Source organism: Monodelphis domestica, chromosome 5 (assembly GCF_027887165.1).
Source record: "Monodelphis domestica isolate mMonDom1 chromosome 5, mMonDom1.pri, whole genome shotgun sequence".
NCBI classification, from domain to species: domain Eukaryota; kingdom Metazoa; phylum Chordata; class Mammalia; order Didelphimorphia; family Didelphidae; genus Monodelphis; species Monodelphis domestica.
Window position 1 is genome coordinate 209,267,172 of NC_077231.1, and position 26,536 is coordinate 209,293,707.

At 34.4% G+C, this 26,536-nt stretch overlaps 1 long non-coding RNA gene across 1 annotated transcript in view; it reads left to right on the forward strand.

Moving 5' to 3' along the window:
• Positions 1-26,536, forward strand: part of LOC103100586 (uncharacterized) — a 241,413-nt gene that overhangs the window by 91,338 nt on the left and 123,539 nt on the right. Inside the window, exon 2 of the long non-coding RNA XR_008912312.1 lies at positions 23,363-23,402. This is a non-coding gene — a long non-coding RNA (uncharacterized LOC103100586). The remainder of the gene's footprint in view (positions 1-23,362; positions 23,403-26,536) is intronic.

Here is a 26,536-nt window from a genome sequence, read left to right on the forward strand (position 1 = left end):
TATATCAAACATGTGGTTGTCAGGTTTCTGTTTGAAGACATCTGAGTAGGAAGAACCAACTACCTTTCATAGAAGCACTTTTTATCCCACTTTTGGACATTGATAATTGTTAAGAAGTTTTTCTTGATATTAAGTCTAAATATGCAACATGTCTTCCTTGAGTCTTTTATTCTCCTGTTAAACATTCTCAGTTCCTGCAATAGTTTTTTGTTATGAAGTAAAGGTCCTTAACCATCCTGGTTACCCACTCTGGAAACTCTCTAGTTTATTAATGGCATTTTAAAATGGTGGAATCTACTTACCAGGGCAGAGTATATTCCATATTTTTGCAATATTTCATTCACTATTTTTGGTTACTGACTCATGTTGAACTTATAGTCACATGAAAATCCCAAGATCTTTTTAAGAATAAATCCATGCCTCTCTTTTTTCATTATTTGTGAATTTCATTTTTGTACCTTAGTGCAAGACATGTAACGTTATCAAAATTAATCCATAGACATGAAAAGATACTTTACAGGTCTTCATTAGATGTTATTTATTCCTGTTCATGTTGTAAGTTAAGGTTCAGAAATCTTTACCTCTCTCTAAGATACCACACTCCTAACTAGTGATTTACCACCTAAATTCATATTTCTGCTCTCTAGCTCTTAATTTTTTCCAACACTGATGAAAACAATTGTGTCTTTGAACTATTCCTTTTTCTAATTCTAGGATTTTATAATCTCTAGCAATGCTTCCTAGGTTCATTATAGTGATAGCATCATTTATCTCTAAGTGAATTACCAGAAGTTGGTAGTTGTCATCTGCTTTGATGAATCTCAGGGGACTCTGCAGCCTTCAAAATAGTCATTGTAGAAGACAACCTATCTTTCTGTTGTTTATGTGAGGTTGACAGATGATTTCCTCAGTACCTATGAACAGAGAATTGCCAGCTATCATTATTTTCTATTTCATCCTTTGACTTATACTGATAGCCTTTCCTTTATTGCCTCCAAGGACTATTATCACTCTGAAGAAAGTAAAGCAATTTTCTTCAGTGTGTACAGCACTATTTTCTTTTGGGAGGGTTCAGATACATCTCTATGGAAAGAAGTTCCTACCTATGTATGATATAGCTACAAATATAGAATGGTTTTTCTTAATTTTTTCTTCTTCCAATCTCTTGACATAGTATAAAATAGTCCTATGCTTCCTCAGATTTTTAAATTCTTTTTTTCCTTTAGAAGTGCTTTTTTTCTTTCTTTCAAGGAATGCTTCAATCTTCCTGCTCACCTGGAGAGTAGAGACTTTCCTCTTGTCCTTCCATCTCTTCACATAGGGAAATCCACATAAGTTCACATATTTATATTAGTTTTCACTGGCAAAAATGTAAGCATAATGAATTTTCTACAGCTCATTGAAAAATATTTGTTTTCCGTACTTACTGGAATTGATTTCCTCAGTTAAGTGTACATACCTTCTGTCACCTATGTGCCAGACAATATTTGCCTCCTGTGGTCCTGGGTTAATTTATGTGTAGGTCATTTTCTGATACTTATTCCGTTTAGGCTTCCATCTTTGTGTGAAATAGGGAATTTGGATCTGGATTCTCGGTTAGTACAATGCTAACAGAATAAGTTTAAAAAACTTAAGTAGAAATGAAAAGGAAATGCACAACATTATTATTTAGGGTGACTATAGGACATCCAGATTGTTCTAGGCTGGGGTAATGCAATTGCCTGTATTTTTCAGATTTCTTTTGTCTTAGACTTTTCCAAACTGGAATTTTCCTGAGAGATCTTTGGAAGTCTTCCCCTGAATTAGAATTTTCATGAGTGAATCTGGAAATCATAAACCTGAATAGAAAATGAATAAAAACAATTTAAAAAAAAATTAGAACACAAACAGTATCTGATTGAGGAGAGTCATTGGGGGCCAGGACTCCAACAGGACAAGGAGAGGCAGAATATCTTTATTTTCCCACAGCTGGGCTTCCCTGCTGTGCCTGCTAGGAAGGAGGGTTGGGGAAAGTCTTGGAACTACTAAAGGATAGTGTTCAATGGAGCTTCCACTCCCAGAGCCTGACCTTCTGAGGGATCTGGACACATACCAGCCCTACTGGTTACAAAGAGATACAGTAATGTGTTTTGAGTTAATAAGTGTGGAAGGTAAAAACAGAATCTAATATAGGGTCAGGGAGCTACAAAATATGTCATTAGTTTGCCCTGCAGAGGCAGGGGTACAGTCTATACTTTTTATGTCTTGTGAGGACTATTGTAAAAACCTTATAGCCCATTTCTTCATTATACTTTCCCCCCAAAAGATAGCAAGGAAGTTTCTTTTTCCCTCCAATGATGATGATGATGATAAAACCATTTATTGTATTAAATGCTAGAGTACAAAGTCAAAAGTGAATTAGCTTCTGTTGGGGAAGACAACACGTGTGTGTATATATTTTCACATACACACAAATACACATATATACATATAAATAGAAATATATTTATGTAGTATGTTCACTATATATAGAAAATAAATATAAAGTAATTTAAGGAAAGAGGACACTAGTAGCTCAGGGTATCAGGTAAGGTTCCATGAAGAAGTTGACATTTGAGCTGAATCTTGAATGACACTAGTCATTCCAAGAGGATTGATCAGAATCAGAATTGATCTCCAACTCAGAAGGGTGTGTATTCTGTATATACACAAGGGACCACTAGGACAAAGGCACAGACATAAGAAATGGAAAATTGATATTGCAATGGTATCTTTCAAGAAAATTTCACTTTAATTGGGGTAGACAAAAATTAAAAAAAAATGTTCAGCTGAAGGGAGGATGAAAAACTCTCAGGGGCTCTTTAGTCCAATATGTATCTGAATAAAAATTCTATTTTCTGACATTGACAAGTTTTCAGCCAACTTTCCCTTGAAGATTTCTAGTGAGGAGAAATCCAGTACTTCCAAAAATAATCCAGTCCATTTTTGGACCATTTGAATGGTTAGGATATTTTTTTTCTTATGGCAAACCAAAATTTGCTTTTCCATAAAATTTTACCTGTTTTTCATAGTCAAGTACTCTATGTGTCTAGGCAGAACAAGTCTAATATCTTTCCCACATATTCTCCCCTTAGAAACTGAAGGCACTTGCCAGGTGTCTTTTAACCAATCTCTTTTTCTTGCTAAACATTCCAAGGTCCTCTAATTAATACACTAAAATGTTGATCTCAAAGCTTTTCATCATCCTGGTCACCCGTCCTTGGATGTTTTCCAGATTATCAATGCTCTTCTTAAAATATGGCAGTATATGTCTAACCTGGAGAAAACTTTAGGGAACAAAATATCTGAAGAGGGATTAGACTTATTCTGTTTGATCCCAGAGAATTAAATAAGCAACTATGAATCAAAAGCAGAATGGGTAGCCTCCTAAGGCACATAATGGGCTCCCCTTCACTGGTAGTGTCTAAGTGAATGATGAATGACAGATTCGGGGGGATTCTTATATAGTAATGCATTTAAATTAGTGCCTTTTGAAATGCCTTCAAATTTTGAGTATCTGTGGTTCTCCATTCTTTGAAATACTTCACTTATAGACTTGACCACTGATTTTGCCACTTAGTCATGAACTTAAATCATATCTTTTAATATCTTAGCCTTTCTTTTACATTTTGATTAACAGCATTATAATGTAATTCCATCTTCTATAGGAAGTCTTTCCCAATCTCTCTCAATTACAATGTAATTCCATCTTCTATAGGAAGTCTTTCCCAATCCCTCAATTCTAGTGCCTTCTCTCTTTTAATCATTTCCTATTTATCTTGTGTATTACTTATTTATTCATATTTGTTTGCTAGTCTCTTCTATTAGATTGTGAGCTCCTTGAAGGCAGGGACTTTCTTTTGTTTCTTTGTATCTCCAGCCCTTTTCATAAGCACATAGTAGGTGCTTATGCTTAATGACTATTGACATGTCCCCTTCTACAGTCACTCAGCTTTTCTCCTTCCTTTTGACTTCAGGTACTTTCTCATCCTTTAAACTATTTTATTTATTGCTGACAAACTAACTTTTGTTGTTAAAAATGACACTTTCATAGCATGCATTTCTGGTTGTGTCAAATTTGAATTTGATTTATAATCAGGATACTTGGGGTTTACAGTATTCTCTGCTCTGCCTCTCACTGTGTGACTTGTGGAAAGTCTTACAACCTCTGTGGTTCCTATTTTCCTTATATGTAAAATGAGTTGGAGGTGGGGGAAGATAAATTAAATCATCTCTAATGTCTTCCAGGGGTATGTATATGATGGAGAGCCCTTAGCAGGGTCCTACTCCAACTAGCTCTGGGGTCAGTTTGTTGAATTATCAATATTAGCATTTAAACCTTGGAAATCAGAAAGTTGTTTAAATCAGGGCTTTATTTGTTTAAACCTTTCCCTTTTGTTTTAGAATTGATACTAAGTATGGGTTCCAAGGCAGAAAGGCTATAAGGGCTAGGCAATTGGGGTTAAGTGACATGCCCAGGGCCACACAACTAGGAAGTGTGGAAGTCAAATTTGAAGCTAGGACCTTCCATATCCAGGCCTGGTTTCCTATCTAGCTAGCTATCCTCTAACCCCAGGGTTTGATTTATTGTTAGTTCATTTCCTAGACTTAAGAAAGTGTTATAGAAAATGTTAAAAATGTAAATTTAACTTAAAATGAGTTATATGTACATTTTCACCCATAGGAAAGGCAGTTGTTAAACATTTAGTAGTACACCCTAGCTTCCATCTCTAAATTCTCTCTTATTTTTGAGGGTGAAACTTCAATTAAATGAAACTAAAATTCTAGCCATGTGTGCTCTCAGGGCCTATTCTCTACCCTACTTGGTGTGAGCTTTGAGGGAGGTCAAGTTCATGTTTTTTGCTCCAACTACCTTGGCTTAAACCTGCCTTTTGAATAAACATTTTCAAATAATTTAAAACAGGGCAAAGTTCTTGAGGGCAGAGGTTGATCTTTTACCTAACTTATGTAAGGGGGTGGTAATTCAGCCATCTCCAGTATGTAAAAACATCTATTATCGATAATAATAGCTCAAACTTATATGAGACTTTAGGTACCACAAACATTTTCTATATAGTGACTTGGTGAGGTAGGTGTTAGAAATAGTATTACTCCCACTTTACAAATGGTAAAACTAGGACATAGAGAGATTTTGTGACTTGCCCAAGGTCATGAAGCTGATTAGTGGTGTCAGATCTGGAATCAGAGCCTCCCCCTTCTAGATCCAAGAGCAGCACTTTTCCTACTATATCATGCAATTTCAAAAAATAAAAGAAGTACTTTAATCCAGTGTTTGCCTTTCATTTTTTATGGGTTTTACTTATTTAATTTTGATTCACAGTCAATGATGATGCTTTGCAAGTTTAGTTTGCAAAGAGTTTAATTTGCATCCTAAAGTCATAGCATGTTTTTTTTTCTCAATTCTTGGTTTTCTCAGTTGTTTGTTATTTTCTTCTTTTTATGAGGAAAATTTTATAAAGCAGGGTTTGAAATAGTACTGCTGAAATTAAACTGAGGGATTATGACTGGTGATCTACTTAAAAATTGTTTACTTTAACTAGGGAGAAGTAATTATTGCAATCTTCCCCATGTAATCTCCAGGCTTACAGTTAATTGGCTTTCTTAGGAAAGAGACAGTAGCTAAATTTAAAATGGCCTCTTGTGTGATCATAATGACTTTTGACAGAACTATATAGGCAAGAAATAGGGGAGGAAGGAAACAAAAGAGAGAGAGACACATACACAGAAAGATAGAATGAACAATCCAAATATTCCAATGATTATAGCAAATTATCATTAGTTTAGTTGGAAGTTATAACATGAAAGTGACCTTTCTGCTTTTCTTGAACCCTTTATTTGAACATGTTCCAACACAACTTTGTTTTCTGAAGGATAAACATTAATTTAATTTAAAAATATTTTTGAAGAGCATTTTATTTTCTTGACAGCATGTTAGAGTGGAAAGAACACTGGACTTGGAGTCTTGGGCTTTGGTTTAAATTCTGGTTCTTCCTCCTTATTGTCTAAATGGCTTTGGGCAAGCTATCTACCCTCTTTGGGCCTCTGTTTCCTTTTCATTGTTATCCTCTTGGTGAAGCCTTCACTGATATGTTGAGTTGTTAATGTTTTCTCCTTCTTCAAATGATCTTGTATGACATAAACTGTCCCAGAAGACTTGGTACGATTTAAAGCGTATTAAAGCTTATTATAGCTTAACTGCACTTAGACTTTTGAGATACCCTATGTTTATTTGTGTACATGTGATCATTGCCACATTCCTCAATAAGTTGTAAAGTACTTAAGGAACTTTTCACTTTTTGTCTTCATTACCTCACACTAAGTACTTTGTATAACTAAGTGGTTAATAAATGTTTTTCTGAATTGAATCAAATATAAACAATGAAGGATTAGAATAGATGACTGAACATCTTATTTCAACAATTAACCAACAAGCATCTACTGAGCACTAGGCATTAATGATGGGCATTGAGCTAGGCACTGGATACACATAATGGGCACTAGTCTAGTTACTGGGTACACAAAAATAAAACATGAAAAAAATTAAGCTCTTAGTTGTATATTATGCTAGTCATTGAGAACCAAGGCTACCAAAGGTCCTTTCCTATTCTCTACTTTATTATACTGTAGCATATAAAACTGAGACTGATCTCATATTTCAAGAGAATCAACTTGTCTTTCAAAATCTCTCCCAAAGTTCTAGCATTGTGAGAAATCTGTTAAATGATTGTGTGGACTCTCACATAGTTCAGAGTACCATAAATACATAGGGGAATCCTTTAATTTGATTTGTATTCTCCTGGTAAAATAGCCCATTATGCTGCTGTTCTTTTTTTTTCTTTTCTTTTCTTTCCTTTTATTTTTTTTTAACCCTTACCTTATCTTAGAATTAATAAGGTGTGTTGGTTCTAAGGCAAAAGAGTGGTAATGGGTAGACAATGAGGGTTAAATGACTTGCCCAGGGTCATACAATTAGGAAGTGGCTGCAGCCAGATTTGAACCCAGGGCCTGACTCTCAATCCACTGAATAATCTAGCTGCCCCCTGCTATTCTTTTCAATAGCCATCCTGGTTTGGTTTTCTTTTTTGGTCCTTAATATCTTCAGAGAAGAGTCTGATGGCTTGAGAAATGGAAAAATTGGTTCTACTATTAATCTCCAGCTCATTTATATTCTTTTCAGGAACATGGTCTATACTTCTTTTTTAAAAAAAACTGACAAAAGTATGAATGGAAAACTTAAATAACTAATTTTTCAACTCACCACAGCTCCTGAATCTTTTGGGGATAGTGTAACTGAGAAAATGTGGTTTGCTAAGACTGTGAATTGCCAAAACTGTAAAGATTTCGGCCAAATTGTAAAGTAATTTTTAGTGTCTTGATTTAAAATCAAAATTAAGTGGTCGCCATGGGAAAATTCCCAAATATGAAAATACTCAAGTCAGCTGGGTTTTATGGAAATTTTAATATAAATGAAGGAATTAAGGGAAGGAGATAGAGAGAGAAAGAGAAAATAGTAGAAAGGGTTTAGGCCAAATGGTCTAGGCCTGAGCCTAAGGGAGGGCAAATCAGTCTTTATCACTCACCACAAGATTGTCTTCAAGCAAGCTCCAAACCACTGAACTCCAATTTCAACTAACTTCCAATTCAAAAACTCCATTACCTGAACTGACTTCTCCTTTTAAAGAAAATTTCTCTTATGTCACCTCCCCTAAATTTTCACGTCTACCAATCACAGTAGATGCTTTTTCCCAGGACTGTCCATTCTTAGTTCCCATCTTCTTTTGTTCTCACCTTCTCTGGTTAGATTAGATCTACTGAGTACTTCACACCTCTTTTGTTAAGCTTGCCTTTTGTAAGTTGCTTGACCTTTTAGGTACTAATTTAACCTTTATAGGTACTTAGCACCCTTTTGAATTAGATCTAAAAATAGACCTAGCTTAAGGTTCTAGCTTTACTATGAGTTAGGGACTTTTAATTGTTCAATCAGGAGTTTACAACTTTATCTTTCCCTAAGGCACTGTCTGAGTAGGGTGGAGTAATTTTAAAAATTCTCAATACATTCCTGATCAAGTACCTCCATTGTTAAAAATGGGGAATAGCTTAATCAAATCTTCTGAAGTAGAGTCTGAATAGTTTTAAGATTCACAATAGTTTAGGGGAAAAGTTTAGGGATCTGATTAGTTATAGGTTTAGCAACAAATGAGAAGGAAGAAAAGGAGGGGGAAGAAGGAGAAGGAAAAGAAAGACATTTTTCTCTTGACTTATATAATGGCCTTGAGATGGAAAATTGTTTCATATTTGCTGTTGGGATACTTTTTTGGTAACAATGTTGATTAAGAGGGGGATAAACATATTATATTCATGTAAGGTTACCAAATAATAAACAAAAGGAGTGGAGACTGGAAGACCACTTAAAGTCCTATATGGATTAATCCACTCATGGATGCATTGAGTAATCACTCTTTCTACCAATAAGAAGAGTTTTATGCAAATGAATCATCTTGAATCTGGGTTATATTAATTGAACTAAATTGTCATTTTTTTTGTGGGCTCAAAATTATGAAAGGCTTTCAGTACATTGTATAAAATATTCATCAGGCATGTTGTAGAGGTAATTCATGTTACTGGTACAGGCTTGTTTAGACAAATTTATTTCTAGTTCTAGGAGTCTAATATTCTAAGACATATGTTTTCCCTTTCTGATTCATATCCTCTATTGAGTCAACATTTGAAATATTCTTGATATTATCTGGTTATTTATTTCAAGATAAAATAATTATAATTCATTTTTTTCTTGTGTATATATTTCCTTGTTCCTGTGCCCAACCCATATAGCTATCATCCAGGAAAGTAATTCCTGAGGAGAAAATTACAGCCTTCCCCACAAAATGCCAAACAGCTGCCACTCAGAGGGGAGGCAAGTCATCAGCAAGGCACGTTGTAGTAGAGACAGGAACCAGTATGTGATAGACAAATCAAATCATCACCACCATCCCATCCATCTTGACCATCATCTCACTTCAGAACCCAATGGAAGAGCCTTGGGAATAGTAATGTTTTTTATCAAAGTGCCCACAGCTATCATCCTGGGAAGTAACCCTTATGGAAATGCAGATTTTCCAGGTGCCACATACACTGCATAAGGCAGAAAAGAAAGTTCTTACCATCAACACTGACAAATGGTTCAGTAGTAGAAACTGATATTAATTTTTTATTGGTTTAAATAATATTAAGCTAGATTCATTAACATCTATTTTTACCACTGTACTCTAAAGACCTTGGGCCTTTTCCATTTGACCTGCAGCTGAGACCAAATGTATTATCTTCCCCATTTGAATGTTCTTTGAGAACAGAGAAAAGTATACTTTTCTATTTCTGTCCCTAGAGTTTAGCACACATAGTAAGTACTCAATAAAAGCTTTTCAAAAATTCATTCATGCTTCAGTACAATGTAAGCCCTTTGAAGGCAGGTACTATTTCACGTTCAGCTTTGTATCCTCAATGACTTATACAGTACTTGGCACATAGTAAGTACTTAATAAATGTATGCCAATTGATTGCTTTTTAGTGACATTTACAATTTATAAAAGATTGATTTAGTGACCTTTAAATTATTGTAATATATCCAACTTACCCTTATAGGTTCATTACTATCTTCATTTTTATACTTATACTCTGGTGGCAATTAGGCATCTTGCCACCCAACAATTGCATTTCAACAGTTGAATGGCTTGGCCTTGTCTTGGGAAGCTCTAGAGGACTTAAGATAGCAAATGAACTCTTTCCAAATTTAGAAAGGCTTGGAAGAGTCCCCAAGGCAGAGAGCAATCATCTTTAGTCCCCAAGGGATTACACATTAACTCAAAGAATTCCTAGCAGATCAAGGCTTACATATATGGTGAGATCCATTTTTAACCTTTCAGGAATTTGCAAACACTATCACAGAGCATTTTGGAGGAATAAGTATTTAGGACAAGTCATCAAAGAAACAAAATTTAAATTCAAAACCCTTTTTATATCAGAAAATCTCCATACATTCATATTTATATTTGTATATATTTATATAAGTATGTATACATATACACTGGTAGATAAATACTCATTCTTCCATAGATCTGAATTACCATAAATTGATAAGGCAATGCAGGGTGACCAATGCTGATGGACTCAAAAAGAAGCAGAAGTGGTTCAGAGCAATGAATAGTTTTGATGGATTTTTATGATCTGCCTCAAGAAAAAAAAATCCCTTTTCCCTAGGCTTTTCTACAAAATTAAAAGGGGTCTTGTTTTTGCATGGGATATTTATTTTTATGCCTTGTCAGATATTTATTCTTATCAACTTTGTGGTTTATTTTGCCCAGGAGGCCTTAACCTTAGTTTTTTCCCTTTCTGCTCCCAAGGTCTTCTTTGCTTATCAATCTGGAATCTGACTATGCTAGGAGTCACTTGATCTTGCAATGTCCTGGTTAGTTGAAGTTGAAGTAGTGCTTTTGTTTTCTTTAGCCACTTCTATTTTCCCTGTAATTTTCCACATATATATATACCCCCACATATATGCTTTTTAAGCCATTAATCCATAATATAGCATCCCATTTTCATTTCTGAATGATCCAGTAATAGGAATTCACATTTTAAATCATAGTTACATTTATTGGCTAAAAATAATCATAACAGGGATAAGATGTCTTTCATTCAGGGATTGGGCAGGTGGAATCTTCATGAAAAAAAATGAGATTTTCTATGGTTGTTAAAATTTAGATTTAGCCACTCCATTTACATGGTGAATTGCTAGGAAATACTTGTAGTTGGTATATGTGTCTTTCTCAGTACAATGTGATAAAAAACTATTTCTGTACATGAAAGCATCCTTTAGATTAACTATCAGTATGGTAATTTTTAATGCATTAAAATAATAATTTAATAAATTTAATATGAAGTTTTAATATCAAAGGCTTTTCTGTGTGAATGTTACGTTTTCTTCTTGTAAGACACATACACAGACACCTAATAACAAATCCTGGATAAGAAATTTTCAACCCTCTGTATCTGCTATGCTCAGATTGCTATTGTAGGGGGGTAGTGAGGGAATAAGATCATATAGAAATAAAATTCAAACTCTTTTGCCTCAACATTTTTTTGCTGACTCATCATTAAAAAAGATTTATCATTTTTAGCATTCATTTCTTTTTGAACTTTGGGTTTCAAATTTTCTCCCTCTGTCTATCCCTTCTCCCATTAATTGATAAGGCAAGCAATATAATATCAAGTATACATATGAAAACATGCAAAATATATTTCCAAATTAGTCTTATTTCAAAAAAAGTCCCCAAAAATAAAGTAAGAAAATTATACTTCAATTTGAACCAGTTCTCTTTCTGGAGGTAGCATTTTTCATCATGAGTTCTTTGGAATTCTCTTGGATTATTATATTGGTTAGAATGACCAAGTCTTTCATAGTTGATCATCATTATAACATTGCTGTTATGGTGCACAATGATTTCCTGTTTCTTCTCACTTGACTCTGCATCAATTCATATAGATATTGCTATTTTTTTGAAACCACTTATCTCAACATTTCTTACATCACAATAGTACTCCATAATAATCATATGCTACAACTTGTTTAGCCATTCTTCGATTGATGAGCATATATTTGATCCCCAATTCTTTGTCAATGCAAAAAGAGCTACCATAAATTTTTTGTACCCATAGATCTTTTTTCTTCCTCTCTGATCTCTTTGAGATATAGACCTAGTTATGGTATTGTTGGGCCAAAGGGTATGCACAGTTCTATAGATCTTTGGGCTTACTTCCCAATTATTTTCCAGAATGTCTGGACCAGTTCACTGCACCACAATAGCTCATATGTGTGTGTGTATGTGTGTGTATATATATATATATATATATATATATATATATATATATATGCACATATATTTCCCCCTTCATGTCCTCTAGCACTTGTCATTTATGATGTATGAGGTAATACTTCAGAGTTGTTTTAATTTGCCTTTCTCTAATCAAGAGTAATGTGAAACTTTTTTATTAGTATGGATAACTTTGATTTCTTCTTCTAAAAGCTGTCAGTTTATATCCTCTGACCATGTGTCAATCTACAATGTACCATACATTTGACCATTGTGATAGAGACATGAGAAAGAGAGAGAGATTTTGTAGTACTTGTGGACCAAGATGCAGGGCTGGAGATCTAGCTCTAGATGTCTGTCAAGAGAAGATTCCAATGGAATGTCCCCTGTTGGTGGCAGTTTGAGCTGATGGGGGGAGGGGCTTTTGGACTTTATCTCTGACTGGGAGACACACTCTCTCTCACTCCCTGGACTTTTGAAGATGGGTGAAAGACTTTTGTGAGGCTGATTTGATTTTTTTGTTTTCTCTGACTCTGAGCAGTTGAAGTTGACACTGAGAAGAGAAACTTGGCTTTTGGAACTTTGTCTCTGTCTCCCTGGCTCTGAGCAGTGGAAGCTAACCAAGGGAGAAGCTTTTAAGTTGTTGAGCTGGCCAGGAGAAAAGGAGAAACTTTGAACTTTGTTTCTTTCTGGGGTTAAGCTGAGAGATCTGGCTGATTTGTGAAGAAGAAATAAGATTTTGAACTGCTATTGTCCTCCATCTTTCTAACTATTTAAGAGTCACACTTGTGACTCTTCTAATCCTCAATTTTATATCATTTAGATTAGGGAAATTCCTCATCCCTCTTACCTCAGTTTCCCATCTTGTTATCCCAATAAACCCCTTGACTGAGAAAGCAACTAGAGTATCTTTATAGTTCACTCAGGAGGGAGGGAAGGAGCCAAAGGCTTCAAGAAGATCTGGGAGGTGAGGGAGGCAAAAGGGAGAGGTTTGTTAAGGGAGGGAGCGAGGAAGGGGTTAGGAAACAGATTGATCAGTAGGGATCAATAGGCAAATCCCAGAGTAAACCCCAGGGCAGTCCCTTATAAGCAGTGTCCTCTGTGTACCAGCATCTCTGCGTGGTGGCATCCCTGTACCTCAGTATTTCTCTGTTCTACATCCATTACCATTAAGCAGCATCAGGTCCCAGTAGCAGCCTCTCTAGTCACAGCCAACCAGAGAACAACAGTCATTGCAGGAGAAACAGGTTCCCCTCAGTTTTACTTCTCTATCTCAATAAGTAATAGTTTCCCTTCAGCTTACATTTTTATTTCACCATGTGGGATGACTCATTTTTATAAATTTGACTCACTTCTCTACATATTGGGAAATGAGACCTTTATTAGAGAAATGCTGCCAATTTTTTTTGCTATTATTTAATTGTCTATGTTACCTTTTAGTATAATGTAATTTTCCTGATCATATCTTTTAATTAGAACTATTTCTATTTTTACTTTGCCTTTTTTACTTCAGCTGAAGCATATCATATTCTGCTCCAGCCCTTTATTTTAATTCTCTGTGTGTCTTTATGTTCCAAGTATGTCTCATATAAATGCGATATTGTTGGATTCTGTTTTTTAATCCATTCTGCTATCCTTTTCCATGTTATGGGTGAGCCCATCCCATTTACATTCATAGTTATGATTACTGTGTATTTCTTCCTTTATTTCCTTCTTTCTATTATTCTCTTTCTTTCTTTTTATCCTATCCCTCATCAAAAATCTATTTTGCTTCTCACCATTGCCTCTCTTAATCTGCCCTCCCTTTTATCACCTTACCTCACTTCTCTTATCTCATTCCCTTTCTGTTTCCCTTTGGGTAATATAAATATATACACCTGAGTGTATATCTATATTCTTTCCTCTGAACGAATTCTGATGAGAGTGAGGTTTAAGTATTGTCCATCCTTCCATTTCCTCCTCCACTTTAAAATCTCTTTCTTGAGTGTCTCTTTTTTTACATAAAACTTGCCCCATTCTACCTCTCCCTTACCCCTTCTCCCAATGCATCCTACTTTCTCACCCCTTCATTTTTTTGGGGGGAGATTTCATTCAAATATATTTGATTCATGTCCATTCCTTCTGTCTATGTAAATTTCCTTTAATTGCTCTAATAATGATGAAGTTCTTAGAAGTTACCTGTATCATCTTGCATATAGAAATGTAAATACTTAAACTTTATCAGGTACCTTAAAATATTGTTCTTTTATGTTTACTTTTTAATGTTTCTCTTGAGTTTTATGTTTGAATATAAAATTTTCTATGTAGTTCTGGTCTTTTCATTAGGAATTATTGAAAGATCTCTATTTCATTAAATATTCATATTTTCTCCTGAAGGATTATATTAATTGTGCTGAATAGATTATTCTTGGTTGTAATCTTAACTCTTTTGCTATTTGGAATATTATATTCCAAGACTTCTGTTCCTTTAACATGGAAGTTGCCCAATCCTATATGATTCTGATTGTGGCTCCATGATATTTAAGTTGTTTCTTTCTGGCTTATAATATTTTCTCCTTGAAATTTGCAATTATACCCAGAGAATTATAAAACTGTGTATATCCTTTGACACAGCAATGCCAATACTGGGTCCGTTTCCTAAGGAGATCAGGGAAAGAATTAATATGTTCCAATATTTTTATAGTCGCTCCCTTTGTAGTGGAAAAGAATTGGAAACTGAGAGGATGCCCATCTGTTGGGGGATGACTGAAAAAATTGAGGTACATGATTGTGACAGAATACTACTATTCCATAAGAAACAATGAATAGACTGATTTAAAAAAAGATAACTTGGAAAGAACTACATGAAATAATGAATAGCGAAATGAGTTGAAATGGAAGAATCTTATACTAAGCCACAAAATTAATGCTGGAAGAACAACTTGTAAATGGTACCTCCAGAAAATGAACAGAAAGGTGAAATATGAAAGACTAAATTTATATGTAAGTATTGGCCACCTTGATGATATCTTTTGTGATGATGGAGGGTGGGGAGGGCCTGGAATACTTGTGGATGGAATTTATTATATAGAAATGAAGAAAAACAAGCCAAACATATAGGAGATTTGTGATTTTATTTGTGTGTTATTTTCTTTTTCTTTGTATATAGAAATGCTTATTTTGTAAAATTTGGAATAAAAAGATGTAAAAAACTCCTCAAACCAAATATTTTCTCCTTGATCTCAGAGCTCTAGAATTTAATCTCTTATATTCCTGAGAGTTTTCATTTCAGCAGATAACTGGTGGTTATTTCAATTTCTAATTTTCAACCTTTGGAATTAAGCTATCAAAGCAGTCCTGCTTTATAATTTCTTGAAATACAATGTCTAGGCTCTTTGATCATGGTGGTCAGGTAGTCTCATAATTCTTAAATTATATCTCATCAACTTATTTTCCAGATCAAATTTTTTTCCCTTGTAAGATGCTTATCTTCTTTTAATGTTTTCATTCATTTGACTTTAATTGTTTCTTAATATCTCATGAAGTCATTAGTTTTCACTTGCTCAATTCTAATTTTTAAGGAATTAGTTATTTTCTTCAGTGAACTTTTGTACTTTTTTGTTTCTTATTTAGCCTATTTTGCTTTTTAAGGAGTTTTTCAGTGAAATTTTGTGCCTCTTTTACTTTTAGGGAAATTCTATTTCTGAGGGTGATTTTTTACAATATTTTTTGGTGCTTCTTAAGGGCTAAGCTATAAATTTTCTTTTCATAACTTTCTTGTATCACTCATTTCCTTCCCTGATTTTCCTTCTATCATTCATCTCATTGAAAAAAACCCAGAAATTTTTGTTGGGGTTTGGGCAATTAACATTTTTAATTGAGGTTGTGTTCATAGCTATTTTCATGTTATTGTCTTCTTGTTAGTTTGTACCTTCATTTCCCCTTCCATTGTAGTAGCTTTTCATGGTTAATTTCTCCCCTTGTTTCTAACCTATTTCTTGACTGAAATTTATGTTAAAATTGGATTCTCTTCATCTTGATGGAGGAGGCACTGTTCCAAACTTTGTTCTTTTTCATGGTGCTATTTTCAAAGATAGTTCTAGGGGGGCCTGCATGTTTTTGGTACTTTCAAGGTGGTGTGAGTTGGGGGTCAGTGTGGTTAGTGATCTATTTTTCTGTACTCTCGCTTTTACTCAGGAAGGGTCCCTGCTCCTCTGCAGCCACAATCACTATTACTCCTCTTGGCCTTAAAACTGTGACCAGGTCCACTGTTCTTCTGTAGCTACAAGTGCTAGTACTCCTTATTACCTTGGAGTTGGGTTCAGGGCCCTGCTCCTTTGAGGCTAATCAGAAACTGTTCACTTTGTCCTAGAACTGCAGTCCAGAACCATATAAAGGCAAAAGAGTTGCCAATCAGTGCCATCTGCACCCAGTGTCAGCTAATAGTCCTCTGTAATTTCTTGCTGATGTCCAACTAATGTCTGTTGATCAATTCCCTTACTATCTCTGCTTCTATCATAGCTGTTACTATGTATATGTATGCACTCTGGATAAAAATTGTACTATGGTATCACTGACTTCTCCTACCACCTTCCAAGTTTTCTTAGGTCAAAAAAAATCTCATGTTAATTTTTTATTGGCTTTGTTGCTACAAAATGTGATTTGAAGTATTGTTTGAAAGTGTTTTTGGAGGGTGGTCTGCCCCTTACCTTGCTATTAAAACTCTTTATAATTTGGGTTTAGTATTATTTCCCACTATTTCTGTATATTCCAGACAAGCTGACTTAATTTTTGTAATCCCTTAAACCATCATGTGGTTTGCAACATCTTTACTTTTGTTCATCCTGTTTCCTCTAATCAGAATGTCTTCTATGCCACTTTTCATCCTTTTCTGAAGTTTTGACTTCCTTTATTGATTAAAATTCATTTTTCATCACAAAACTTTGCAAATGTTCCAACTCACACTGTTTGTTATATACCCCAAATTCCTAAAGTTCAAATTGTTTGTATCGGCCCATTGAAATGTGGATTTCATGTTTGATGAAATTTATATTAAATGGGTTATGTTGCTAAAATGCTATAAACTGTATAGAACTGGAACATTAAAAGAAGTCTGTGTAAAATTCTTAATAGAGTTGAGAGCAAGATACAACTTCTGATCATCCTAACCCAAAGAAATAGTAATAATTTCAGGTATTGTGAGTAGAAGATTTCTACTCTTCTTCTAAGGTATGTGACTGCCTGTGCCATTATATAGTAAATTCAGGCCTTAAAGATCCATCTTAATGCATTCCAGATTGAAAGTGAATGGACTTTTAAATTATAGGAAGAGAAATTGGGTTGGCTATAAGAAGATTTTCCTCATTGAAAATGCTTTTGGATTCCATATAGTGTCTATTTAACTATTACAATTGTTGAATTTTTCTTGTTAGCTTTTTACCTAAGGGCCTATTTTTTAGTTTCTTACTAATTAACTCCCTTTGACTTTGAGCCTTAGATAGGCTGGCCTAGTTCTGATAAGTGGGATGGTTTATTAAGAGAGGATGTAAGATCACCTTCCATAAAGAGATCTAAGGTTATGTCTACATTCATTCTTATGATTCAGTTTTCTTAGGAAAAAAATCAGACAGATAGTGGATGAGTAAGCATCCATTTTTGGCTCCTTTCTTTTTTCCTTTTCCCCCCTTTCCACAGTGTGTTGTGTGTGTGTGTGTGTGTGTGTGTATTTGGTTACATACAGAAACAATTTTTGGCAATTATTCTTTGACATTTTAGAATTCAAGATTTCTCCCTTTTCTCCTTCTCTCCTTGAGGCAATGAGTAGTCTGGGAATAGGATATACCTGTAGTTTCTTGTGAAAAATATTTCCATATTGCTCATGTTATATTAGAAGGCACATATCATGCATAAAATAGAAATCCTATGAAGGAAATAAAATGGAAGTGGTATACTTTGATCTTCACTCAGACTAAAACAGTTCCTTTTTTTTTTTAGCTGTGGATAGCATTTTCATCATAAGTCCCTTGTGGTTATCTTGGGAATCTTGCTTTGCTGATAATGATTTAGTCCTTCACAGTTGATTATTATGTAATATTTTGGTTACTTTATATAGTGTTCTTCTGGTTCTTCTGATTTTATTTTGCATCAATTCATGTAAGTCTTTCCAGTTTTTTTTTTTCTGAAGTCATCCTGTTCATCATTCCTTATAGTGCAATAGTATTCTATTACTACCATATAAAGTAACTTGTTCCTCCATTCCCCAATTCCCACAGTTTCTAATATTTGCCACTACAAAACTAGCTGCTAAACATATTTTGTACAGCTAGATCCTTTTCCATTACCTCTGATCTCTTTGGGATATAAACCCACTAATGGTTTTGCTAGGTCAAAGAGTATGCATAGTTTTGTGGCTCTTTGAGTCTGATTCCATATTGCTCTCCAGAATAACTGTATCAGTTTGAAATTCTACCCACAGTATATTAGTGTTCCAATTTTTTCCCATATCCCCTTCAGTATTTATAATTTTATATTTTGGCCATGTTAGTCAATCTGGTAGTTGTAAGGTAGTATCTCAGTATTGTTTCAATTTGCATTACTCTAATCAATAGTGATATGGAGCATTCTTTTCATATGACTTTGAATAATTTAATTTCTTCCTTTGAGAACTACCTGTTTATATTCTTTGACTATTTTTCAATTATGTAATGCTTTGTATGCTTATATATTTGACTCAGTTCTCTATATATTTGAAATATAAGTCTTTTGTCAATGATACTTGCTACAAGATTTTTTTCTGCTGAATTTGCTATTTTCCTTTTAATCCTAGTTGCATTGGTTTTATTTCCAAAGCCTTTTAAATTAAATGTGGTCAACATTAACTATTTCATTTTTTGTAATGCTCTCTATGTTCTATTTGGTAATAAATTATTTCCTTATCCATAAGTCTGACAGGTATACGTTGATCTTACCATAATTTGTTTATGGTGTCTCCATTTATTTCTAAATCAAATATCCATTTTGACTTTATTGGGTGTATGATGTGAGATACTCATCAATGTGTAAACTCTACCATACAACTATCCAATTTCCAAGTAGTTTTTGTCAAATAGTGAGTTTTTTCTCTTGGATCTTTGAATTTATTGAACACTAAGTTGTTATGGACATTAACTGCCACATGTTGATTGCCTAATCTCTTCTATTGATTGGCCATTCTATTTCTTAGTTAGTTCCACATTATTTTTATGATTACTGTTTTACTGGACCCAGGCTTCCAACGCCGAAAGAGTGGGACTGTCTCTGTGCGTCGACTTTTCCAATTAAATCTCCTTCACGCACAAGTGTTTTTGTGCACACTTATCTATATCACAGATGAAAGTGCACAAAGACAATCATTATCCTTGGTTACCGAGAGACTACTACTACTACTACTAGTATAGTTTGAGTTCTGGTATGGTCAGGTCTCCTTCTTCCTTTCCGCCCATTAATTTCCTTGATATTCTTGGCCTCCTGTTCTTCCAGATGAACTATTTTTTCTCCTAGTTTTATGAAATTTTTGGGCATTTGATTGGTATGGCACTGAGTCGGTAACTAATTGAGATAGGATTGTTACCTTCACTTTATTGACTCACCCTCTCCATGAGGAATTGATATTTTCCTAGTTGTTTAGGTCAGATTTTGTGTGAAGAGTATTTTGGATGTGTGTTCAAATAGTTGCTGGGTTTGTTTTGTTAAGTATACTCTCAGGTATTTTATATTGCCTAGAATTATTTAGAATGGAATTTCCTTTTCTGTCTCTTGTTGTTGGATTTTGTTGGTGATAAATAGAAATGTTGAAGACTCATGATGGTTTATTTTGTATTCTGTGACTTTGCTGAAGTTGTTAACTATTTCTTTAGTTTTTTGGTGGATTCTCTAGGGTTCTCCAGGTATGCCATCATATTATCTGCAAAGAGTTATAACTTTGTTTCTTCTCTAAAAAAATAATGAATTTAGCTTCAAGAAAATGGGTAAGAGTTGTAGTTCTTAAATATTACTTCACTTATATTAGAATTCTAATTTCTTCACTTACCATTAGAAATATTACTTTGGTTGTTGGTATGAAGCCAAGACATTCAAGTATCACTCTAGCCCACAACCAAATAAGACCAATTTCAGTGAACTGCAAGAGAGCCTGGCACAAAGTGACACATTCCAAGGAGTGAAAAGTATGGAGGTGAAATTTCCCAATTAATCATCTGAAAGAAAAGCCAAGGCCCTTAAAGGGTTCTGGCAGTTTCCAAATTTGTAAATGATTCCTCTGAACTGTTCTATAAGCTCTTTGAAGTTGTAAGAACAGCAAGAAGACCAGAAGGTATAACAGCTGCCAACCTTTGCTATGAAGAAAAATACTTGTCATGGACAAAAAAAATACAAAAACGAAGGTACTAGTAATTGGAAAAAATGTAATTTTTACTGATTAAACTTATCATTTTATTCAAAGCTATACCAAAAGTGTTGAAAGAAGTCTAGGTAAGCATGGGAATTTTGTAAGGTTGTAAAATATATACATAAAATGTTTTATGATTTTTTTCTTTTTAGTAGAATTGGGCATCTTGGCTTCATAGAAGAAATGATGAATACTGATTAATTTATTGATATGCTGAGAAGTAGAATTATTTCATGATTATAGAAGTTACCAGATGGAGATGGAACACTATCTGCAACACCAAATTGCTCCAAGCCATATATCATAAGAGATGAAAAAATTATTCAAACTACAGAGATAAACAGGCTTTATTGGCTTGGGAATCTGCCTGATTTAAACCTTATTGAAAACCTAAGAGTTATCAGAGCTAGACTTAGAAAACATGGACTGCTTGCCACAGGTATATTTAAAATTCATTGTGATAAAAATATGAAGAAACATTAAAGAATGTATCAAAATTTTGTGAATTCAATGCCATCTTTTGTAAAACAAGTGATTGCAACAAAAATTGGATACATAGTATAAGTTTTTAAAAATTTAAACTATATATAAGATTTATTGTATAAATTCATATTCATTTTACATTGTTTTCTTTAATTCACACAATGCTTCAAAATCCTGTTTATTCTTATTTTCCAATGTCTTGTTTCTTCTTTCTATTTCTACTGCTTCCATTCTATGTTAAACTTTCATTTTCTACCTTGCACTACTGCAATAACTATCTAAGCTGTATTCCTATCTAGCTTTTACCTTTCCAATGGCCTTTTATAAAACACTGTCAGGTTAATCTTTGTAATGCTCATCTGATCACATTACTCTTCTGCTCTTTATGATTCCCCATTGCCTAACAAATAAAGTATGAAATACCAACCTGGCATTCAAAACCCACTACTATTTGACTATAACCTAATTTTTAAAGAAATCAATTTTCCTTCATATTCCCTTGCTTCAACTGAACTGAACTATTTACCATTCTCTGAACAAACTCAAACTTTTTCATTGTTGTGCCTTCATCCAAATTGTTTCTTATTGCTTGGTAAAGACTCCTTCAACATTGCCAGTGAAAAATCCCACCCATCTTTCATGACTCACCTCATATGTTGCATCTCACTGATTTCCACTATTAAGTCTAGATTGTCATAGCATTCCCTTAAGATGATGGGAATATGTGTAACTAAGTGGTAGAGAGGACAGAATACTGGACTTGAAGCCAGGAAGATGTCAAGTTTGAATTCTGCCTCAAGTACTTACTAGCTATGTGACAAGTCATTTAACATCTCTTACCCCGCAGTTTTCCCAACTGTAAATGGCATAAGAATAACTATTTTGTAGGATGCTATGAAGATCAAATGATATGATGTATGTGAAGTTTCAGCAAACTCATAAGATATGCATTATTTATCATTATTATCAGAACAAGTGATGTAATTGAAATACAGCTGAATATATCTCCGAAAGATCTCTTCCCAGCCTCAGACATTTCAGGAACAATGATTTCTTGCCAGTTTGAAATGGTACAAGGGCTTCCACAAGGCATCAGATCCCTAAGGGAGTAATACAGACACTCTCCCTGCCTGTGTCCCTGCTAGTTAGTGTACAGGGAAAGAGAAACAAAGATCTGTTCATGTCAGGAAGTTTCTCTTCAGGATTCTACGCCAGTAATGTAAAATGCTCTTCTTATATCCTGGAGGATTGCCTTAATTGCCTTAGTCTTATTTTCACTCTGTGAACAATCTAAGCTATGAACAGAAACAACAGTTGGCCAATTTAATTAAATTGATCAGTACCAACAAATATCCTTCCTATTCCTCAAATATCCATGGTAACACAACACAATCACAATAGAAGTGCTAGTCTGGCCAGTTGCTCAGCTTTCTGACTGTGTGCTACCCAAATGGGGGACCAGCTACAGATGTTTAGTCTTACCACAACTGCTAGCCATGGTGCTGATTTTTGTTCTGCATTATTGACACTTAGCCCAAAGTCATTCCTCTCTCTTTTTAACTGTAACCTTGTTTAAATATTAGGTATGCTAAGTACTTTCACTCTTTACTTTTTATTATATTTATCTGTGTATAAGTCATTTTTATTGGAATAAAATCTTCTGAATGTAGAGATTATATTTTATTGACCTTTTTTCTAATATGTGAAATCTGACATCTTACAGTATTCTAAAATGGTGAGATCAGACATGTGACACATGTGTATGTGTGTGTGTGTATGAGAGAGAGACAGACAGACAGACTGAGACTTAGGTAGGTAGGTAGATAGATAGATAGATAGAAACAAAGACACAGAGAGGCAGAGAAAGAGAAGCTATTACTTGGAAAAAGTAAGGCTTAACTGGAGGTACTGAAGTGTCTATTCTAGGTAGCCCAGGGAAATGTGACCAATTTGGTTGCCAATGGGTATTTTTTAACTTACAAGGTGGGAAAGAGCAGAAAAAGGAAAAAGAGGAAGGGACAGGCATTTCAAGAGAATTATTTCCTCTTTCTCAGCTTTGCTTCAGGCAGGCCTACCTTTAGTAATATCTGTATAGATCTTTTTGGTTGTAGCAAAGACTAGGAAATGTGACTTCTATTTCTCAAAATTCTATAATAAGATGATATACCTGCCTGTTGGCCCCTAACAGTCAGGTTCAAAAGTGTAAGACAATTGAATATTTCAAAAGGAAGAAAGTAAGTTCCTCAGTGTGGTATATGATTCAGGAGACCCTGAATATGAAAAAGGAACTAAGTTATAACATTTCTATTTTTAACTATGTGACCTTGGACAAGTCTCTGGGCTTCAGTTTTTTTTTTTAATTTAAAAACTGAGGAAATTTGATTAGATTTTTAAATGACTCCTCTAGTCTATGAATAAGATTGATATCCCTAAAAGACCCCATCATTTATTCAAGATCCATTTCTTTTTAAATCTGCTATGTGTTGTAGTTCTAATTAATTATGTAAAGCATGTGTATGTGAAGTTAAAAAAAAACCCACCCTATTCTGCCTTTGTTTTTTCAATGTTACAGCTGCAGAGAGCCCCAGGTGCTGTTTTCAAAGAAGATTAAGGTACTGCATCATGAAACTTCCATTTCTAATCAACGAAACACACTGTAGCTAGGGAATTAACATTAAATATCATTACATGTTTCCCAAGAAGTTGAGAGGAAAATAGAGGTTTAAAAAAGATAGATTAAAAGCAGCAGGGATGTGATATGGTAGAGGGAGTTCCAAGGGAGAACTGTCTTTGGGATTTGTGTGACTGGAAATAGTCCTTAGTGGTTTTAAAGAGCTAGCAAGTAGGACTAATGGTTAAGGATGGGAATCTTTTCTCATTCTGGAGATGATTTAATGGTGTCATATCTTACAGAGACAAACAAGATGCTATTTAATTGAAGAAGGTTGACTTCAAATGAGGTGAGGGATGAGAAAAGGGCATACAAGTGATCATATTTTAAGCTGGTGGCAGATATTTAGTCTTAAGAAGGCTGTAATTCCATTGTAGAGATAGAGTTGGTGAAAAAGGACTGTTGTTATTTACTTGGAGAAGGAAAAATAATTTTGTCTCCTCCTATAAATCTCTCCTCCACCTCTCCCCCCTCAAAATCCCTGGACTTCATATTAAAATACGTTTGGGTCAAGATTCAGAGAGATTCAGAATCAGAATGGACCTCAGAAGAAATTTAGGGGAAACCATATATTAATAAGAATATATGAAGGGGTCTCTTCTTGTCCTTTTTGGAAGATTTTCAATGGTAAGGAACACATTACCTTCAAGGCAGACTATTCAACTTTTCCATCACTTTTATTGTTAGGAATTGTTCATTTACCTGAAATTCGTGTTTTTGCAATCTATTGTTTACTCTCAGACCTCTTTAGGATGGACATAACAAATTGAATCTCTCTGTAACAGGATAATGTTTGAAGATGGCTGGCTATCATGCCCCCCCAATCTTTATTTTTCCAGGACAAATATATTTGTTTCAACTGACTGAAATTTATAAAAGCAAAAATGGGACTTGGGTTTCCCACATGCTAAAAAACTGAAAAACTATGTAGTAAAGAGAAATATGTAAATGAGTAGTAGGGAAATCTTTTTCTGAAAAATCTAGATAGTTGAATGGTTTTTAAAGGACTTGACAAAAGTAGAAAAGTGTTCTTCCTGATATGTTACATTCAAATAGTGCATTATCCTGTTTTAAAAAAAGTTTTGATGTTAACTCTATGGGCTGCATTCTCTTGGCTGACATATCATTAGCACCCAGATTTTTCTTCTTGAAAAATGCATAGGCAGCTAGGTGATGGAATGAGTAGATACTGGATTTAGAGTCATAAAGATGAGTTGAGATTTTGTCTTGGATATTTATTGCCTGTGTGACCCTAAGTAGTTCACCTATCTTCTCTCAGTCTGAGTTTCTTACTTCTATAAAATTGGAATAATAATAACACTAACTTCACAGGGTTGTTGATATCCAATGAAATAAAATTTGTAAAGTGGAATTGCAAACTAAAAATCTGCCAACTATAAATGTTACCTAAAAATAATAAAGAGTACACCTTAATTTTTCAGACCAACCATCATGTGGAAATGGACATGTCAAACTCTTTGTGCTGAAACTTGTTGTTCAGTCATTTTTTAGTCATGTCCAGTTCTTTGTGATCTATTTTGAGGTTTTCTAGGCAAAGATACTGGAGTGGTTTGCCATTTCCTTCTTGAGTTTATTTTCATATGGGGAAACTGAGCTAACAGTTAAGTGATTTCCAGGGGTCACCTAGCTAGTAAATGTCTGAGACTGTGTTTAAATTCATGAAGATTAGTTTTCTCAACTCCAGGTCTGGCACACTATCCACTCTACCACCTAGCTGGGCTAATAATATTAATATTGAGAAGACAAAGACCTCAAAATCCCCATTTGACAGTCTATATATATTTAAAAGAAAGTAAATTAAGTTATAGAATAGTTAATTGAATTTCATTAAATTAGAAGAATGATGACATGAAATAATGGCAACTTTGATCTATTATGTTTCTAGTAGTTTGTCCAGAAGCATTTTCTGGACTAATTTTTTTTTTTGATTTCAGATTTTTCCTCTGTGTTGCTTTTGCAATACAAATAGCAAAGAGGAAGTCTTAATTTTTTGTTCAATCATGCTATGAAAAAAAAGATGTAACAAAACAAAGAAGTAGTTGCAATTTATATCCTTCCTTGAAACTCTCATATGAATTGACATAGAAGAACCCAAGTACAGTTTTGGACATTTACCATTTCCTTGACTTATAGCTCCCACCCAGGAATCTGGGGAAATTTATGCAAGATATCACTTTAGTAAGCTAACATTTACAATTAATTTGTAAGCCCAAGTCCATAATATTACAGAAGAAAGCTTTTATTTTTAAAGGAGGAAAACAGAACAGATCTGAAAAGAATGATGTCCCAACTCAAAAATATGTGAAAATCCCAGGAACTACTTACAGTCCTCAATATGAGAGGTTCTTTGACTAAAATCCTCTTTTCCACTAATTTGTTTCTTGGCCTGCTGTTTCCTATTGTTCAAAGGAGGCTAGAAGGAGGATAGCATTTTTTTTTCTTCACCTCCCTTGTCTTCTCCCAGAACAGATGGCTTTTTATATGGTAGTACTAGATCCAGTATATCCAGGAAGTGCAACACTTTTCAGGCAAGATAAGGATAAGTCTTGAGTGTTCTCTTTGCTTTCAGTTTATGTTCAGGCAAAATGAAGTATCCGCCCTACAGGATGTAAGTTGTTGAGGACAGAACTTATTTCATTTTGTTTTTATATTCCCAGAGCCCAGGGCATAGTTGTTTAGTCATGTCCAACTCTTTGTGTCATTTGGGGTTTTCTTGGCAGAGATACTGGAGTAGTCTGCCATTTCCTTCTCCAGCTCATTTTATAGATGAGAAAACTGAGGCTAACAATGTTAAGTGACATGCTCAGGGTCATATAGCTAGTAAGTGTCTGAGGCCAGATTTGAGCTCATGAAGATAAATCTTCCTGACTCCAAACCTGTCATCCTATCTACTGAGCCACTTAACTGTCCCTAGCATATAGTAGGTACTTAATAAATGTTTGTTGATTGACTACTCAGTTATTACTGATATTTTCTCTCTGGCACTCCTCCCTTTTCCTTCTCCTGATCTCTACCAGTTACTATACCCATCTATTGCTATGAATAATATCTCCG